This window comes from Agrilus planipennis, unplaced genomic scaffold (assembly GCF_000699045.2).
Source record: "Agrilus planipennis isolate EAB-ADULT unplaced genomic scaffold, Apla_2.0 scaffold30, whole genome shotgun sequence".
In the NCBI taxonomy this organism is placed as follows: Eukaryota; Metazoa; Arthropoda; class Insecta; order Coleoptera; family Buprestidae; genus Agrilus; species Agrilus planipennis.
In genome coordinates this window covers 571,259-576,835 of record NW_020438923.1, presented here as the reverse complement: position 1 = coordinate 576,835, position 5,577 = coordinate 571,259, and the positions used below count along the sequence as shown (strand labels likewise).

Below are 5,577 nucleotides of genomic sequence, written 5' to 3'. Positions count from 1 at the left end.
TAGAGATTGAAACTAAATATTTTTTTGTTTCGAAGTTGAAATCAAGGCATATTCACTGCCAAAAGTCAGTTAAAAATTTTCCATATTATTCGTTATTTCTTATTTTATTCAAAGTTTTTGGTCAAATTCCAAATTTTCTCTCAAACCGTATACTTTTTTTTAGTATAGATAGTATTTATTTACCTCATGATATGCTGCAAAACCTAATTAATCACGAATTTCTAATTTTATCTACCTACTCTTGTCTCTGATTGTACCTCCCAAACATCCTTAAGAACTGCCAAGCTAACAAAAAAGAAATTAAACAAAATTGATTAACTGTGATCGTCACATTTCCTTAGACCACCCTTGTCATATCTCCACCTTCCCTCCTTCTTATTTGCGAACGTATTTCATAAACGGCCCCTTCAGATAGTAGATACGTATACGACGTAGATACCTACATACCTCTACATAAATTAATTAAAACTATACCAAATGCAAGTATAACTGTACCTTGCTGATAAATTCAAACAGAGCACGTTCATTCAAAAAACAATTAAGTTTGGAGAAATCAAATACCTACATCATTTATATCTACATCCGCTTTCCCTTTTTTAATTATAAACATACCTGTGTACATCTAACTTTCTAATAGACCTATTGTATTGTGCAAGTCGATAGATAGGTACTAGATATACGTATACCTGCTTATGGTAATTAAATTTCGATATTTTAGTCAATATTATACCAATACTCTGTATAGGGGCAAAGTACGAATTTCAAGGTTTAACATATAAATAATTACCCAATTTAATTATAATCGTAATCAATAAAAAGTCAACACTAAAAAGTTGTTTCAACGAAAATAACGAATTGTAGAATTTACACAATAGGTACGGTACACACGCAACCGGTTTTATTCTACCTTACAAAAAAAATAAAATATGGGGTACAGGTACCAATTTTTTGAATACAAATATAAAAAAATATACGTAAGTAGGTATCAATAGCCAATTAAAAATAATGCATCATAATACTAACAAAATCATGATTTTCTTTGTAGAAAACGTATGTACTAGAATTAAAAAACTTCAAATACATACATACGTTCGTGAAAATCCCAATAAAAAATCCTTTAAAGGCGATTACAAATTGGAGAATTGGCAACGCTCACAACAGCAAACAATACACTACCGTTCCGGTTAACGCACGACACCAAAACTGAACCGTGCGTACAAGTCGTTCTTAAATCGCTAACTGGCGCGATAAAATATTGGTCACTTTTTAAACTGACCTCTAGCAAGGCAAGTAAACGCTGGAAGTTTACGATCTAACATTCACGTTCTCCTTTCAAACAGTTAGGGAACGAATAAAAGTCATCAAGCAAAAGTTATCGCATTTGAATAAACCAAACGTCCTTCACGACCTTGCAACATTTTAATCGTATATCGGCAGGCAAACGGCAATAATGAACTCGGGAGATTACCGTCTCGGTTTCACGCAGCGACCAATTGCGCAAACAGCAAATCATACGATACCTGTCGCTCGATCGGCTGATACAGCAGCCCTTACTCAGCGTTGCCAAGTGTAAAAACTGTTTTAGACTAAACGCAAAAAATAAAAAATGTATATTTCACGTATTCGTTTTATACACAAAAACAACGGTTTGTTAAGATTTGTGGAAGATTACAGATGCTAACCCATTATATAAAAAAAATACTTTAAAAAAAAACAATAAAATTTATTTACTCACATTAATGTATAACTAATGATTTAACAAATTAACAATTTCAAGGTGACTACCTCATTATTTAATTTAATTTGGAAAAAAGTTAATTTTAACGTTTAACAATTTGAAATTTCATACTTAATGCTACTGTCTGTAAAATCTATCAAAGGGAATAATTGTTATACCCAGAATAAGAACTGAGGAATTCATCAGTGTAGTTTCAAAGACATATTTTCTTTATTTAATTTAATAAAAATTACTGCATCATACATGTAATCCATCATCATATTCAGTATGCTAATTCTTCTGATGACAAATATTTCAGATACCTACTTGTGTGGTTCTGTAATGCAAAATAAGATAAACAATTTAAGAAGACGGTGCGTTATTTGAAATAACGCAAATTTTCAGTAGTTTGAAACAGAATAAAAAAAAAAAAAGGATTTAATATGTACACATTACAAATTACAAAGAAGAAAACCCATGACGCGTTCTGAGTCGTAGTTGATCATAATACCTACTTAGCTAAACAGATAATTTCAATATTTTACCCAAAACGTTTTGATTCTGTATCACAGCCTTCGCTGTTTCTCGCTTTTCAATTCCCAGCACTGACGATCTTACCTATCGGCATCCTCTAGCCCCCTAGGTCTCACGACTTCATCAAAAATCATGTCTCCATCTTCTTGGGGGTCTGTCACATTTTCTTCTTCCCGAAGGAATTACTAGAATTTATTTATTGGCCACCTGACTTTGTTCATTCCTTGTAAGTGACCGTACCATGACAGTTGTTTCCGTTCTATTGTTTCTAGGATGTTTCATTCGACTTTTATTATTTCTCTAATTCTGTAATTTCTTAAGTGCATCTGGTTTAAAGGTGTATGTTTGGAGCACGACATTGTACGGGTGCGAAACATGGACAGTAGGAGCGGCGGAAAAGAAAAGGTTAGAAGCGTTCGAAATGTGGTGTTATAGGCGGATGATGAGGATATCGTGGGTAGAAAAGGTTAGAAATGAAGAGGTATTGGAAAGCACAGGAGAACAGAGGACTCTATGGAAATCAATAAAAAATAGGCGAGATAGGTTGGTAGGACACCTTCTTACGCATGAAGGTCTAGTCAGAGACATATTAGAGGCAGAAATAGGAGTTAGGAGGGGTAGAAGTAGACCTAGATTAGATTACTATTCGCAAATAGTTAAGGATGTGGACTGTTCTAGTTTTAGGGAAATGCGAAGTTTAGCTCAGGATAGGAAAGAGTGGAGGTACCTGTCCAACCAGTCTTAGGACTGATGACCTTATGATGATGATGATGATCAGCTCTGAGATTCACCAACTTCTTCGACTAGTCCATTTCTAGGGAAAACAATTTCTGTTTGCTACTTTCGGCCAGTTTCCATATCTCAGACCCATGTGTGGGGATGCTCTCAACGATGCTCCTGTAAATTGTTGTCTTCGTCTCATTCGTAATTTTTTTATTCTAAAGATTGGGGTTGAACTGTCGTATTGTTCGTCGTCTTGTCCAATCTTATTTTTTATATCTTCATTGCTTTTCCTTATGTTCGATATTGTGACATCAAAGTATTTAAAACTGGTACAGTTCTTCAGTTTTTGATGTCCTACGTTGACATTTTACATTTTATAATAATAAATATGCACAGTGGTTTTCAATTTTAACAGCGTAAAGAGCAATAAGGACATTTTAATAACTTTATTACTTTAAGGCAAATGAACAAATTCATCACAAATCACTGTAGGTACGCCGTATTATGTTTTTTTTTGTTTGCTACAACGTGCCACGAGCATCTTTATAAGGACCATAATATGAATTTCGTGATGTAGATGTTTTTCAATGATTACAACGCGTCCTGAGATGTTTTCTCGCCCAATGAGCACTCTCGTGAAGTGATGTTTTTCAAAGATGACTACGCTCTTTTAGTAGTTTCCTCGCTCAATTAGCGTTTTCGTGACATGGATGTTTTTAAATGATCATAACGCATTCTGAGCTGTTCTCTCGCCCAATGAACATTCTCGTGAAGTGACTGTTTTTCAGTAATGACTACGCGCTGCGAATAGTTTCCTCGCTCAATGAGTGTTTTCGTGACGTGGATGTTTGTAAATGATCACAACGCGTTCTGAGCTGTTTTCTCGCCCATTGAGCATTCTCGTCAAGTGGGTGTTTTATAGTGATAACTGCTTTTCTCGCTCAATGAGCGATTCCCTGATTACGGCGTATTCCCTGCAGTTTTCTCGCTCAATAAGCGTTTTTGTGATGTGGATGTTTTTCAATTATGACTACGCGCTCTCAGTAGTTTTCTCGCTCAATGAGCGTTTTCGTGACGTGGATGTTTTTAAATGATCATAACGCATTCTGAGCTATTCTCTCGCCCAATTACTATTCTTGTGAAGTGTATGTTTTTCAAGTGTAACTGGTTTTCTCGCTCAATAAGCGTTTTCGTGATGTGGATGTTTTCAGTGATCACAACGCGTTCTGAGGAGTTTTCTCTTTCATTAAGCGTTTTCGTTCATACAATACTATCGTAAAATGGACAATGATTGTTACACGAAATTGCTGTACTGCACAGTAATAATTAATGAAAAAGAAAAAGCTATGGCAACAGCTTGTTACAGTCACAAAAAGGAGATAAGACTACCATGACCCTGAAAGTGCCTCCTATCATTAACAACACAAAAATAAGATTCCCAACTATGTAATTAATTCATTCAAATTAGACGTGATAAATTGTTAAGTAGGATAAAAATACTGTAACGAAATTCTGTCTAATATAAAACTAACAATGCGTCAACCATTCGTACTCTCTAATCCTAAAATAAAATTAGTAGAAAAATTTAATTTAAAATACTTTCAATCATAACAACTCATCAGCGTCACTTTGAAGCAGACAAAACGCCTTAAAAAAACACTAGAAATTTTAGTATTCACTTGTTGACACCTAATGGCAATATTGAAGTACAAAGTAAATAATGAACGGTTTAGAGTTTAGAGGAATTAACTTGTACTTATCTATGTAATATTGATGTATAAATATAACAAAGTAAATTTGTATACAACTTAATGAGGTAATTAAGTAATTACAGAAAGAAATGTTTTTTACGCACTATTACTAATTATTGTAATTGCAGATATAATTTATGGTTTTGTTCACGGCAGATCTACAAACCCTAATTCATTACTTCACACGAATTTCGTAGGCGAGGTAATTCCTCTAGAGTAATGATTTCGATACTGTAAATCATGAGACTCCTCTGGATAGAAAACCCTCTTCAACTTCCTTAGGGTTACGAAGAGATTTGCTTGCCTGAGCTCACGAAGTTTTTTTAAAGACAAGACGTAGGATCAACTGTATCTACCTACTTATATTATATGATCCATACATTCCATGGAAACCATAGAAAAACTTGGAACTTAGGGTTACGAAGAGATTTGGTTGCCTGAGCTCACGAGGTTTTTATCAAAAACAAGACGTAGGATCAACTGTATCTATCGGGTTGTTCGGAAAGTCATTTCGTTTTTCCCCGACAGAGGATTTAATTGTATTCTTTTGCACCCAACTTCACATTTAGGCCGTATAATTTTTGTATGCTTTGAGAGCTCATATAGCAAGGCTTGTATGTGAAAAATTCCAATTAATTGTACGCAGTAGTTTTTGGTTGAAATTGACTGATGTGTATGGAGAAGGTGTGTTGACAGTACGCCAGTGCCAGAACTGGTTCGCTAAATTTCGATCCGACAATTTTGATGTCGAAGATGCACCACGTTCGGGAAGGCCGGTTGAAGCTGATAAAGACGCGATAAAGGCATTAGTTGATGTGAACCGGCGATTAACAACACGTGAGATCGGATTGA

At 34.8% G+C, this 5,577-nt stretch overlaps 1 protein-coding gene across 5 annotated transcripts in view; it reads right to left on the bottom strand.

The window, feature by feature from the left end:
• Positions 1-5,577, bottom strand: part of LOC108732322 (ATP-citrate synthase) — a 41,682-nt gene that overhangs the window by 32,881 nt on the left and 3,224 nt on the right. The window contains exon 1 of one of the 5 annotated variants that reach the window (XM_018463048.2): positions 1,086-1,356. The exons of 3 other annotated variants lie outside the window; for them this stretch is intronic. The gene's annotated coding sequence lies outside the window, so the exon portion shown is untranslated. Of the gene's footprint in view, positions 1-1,085; positions 1,357-5,577 lie in introns of those variants that run through there. One more of the 5 variants, XM_018463050.2, reaches the window with a different exon arrangement.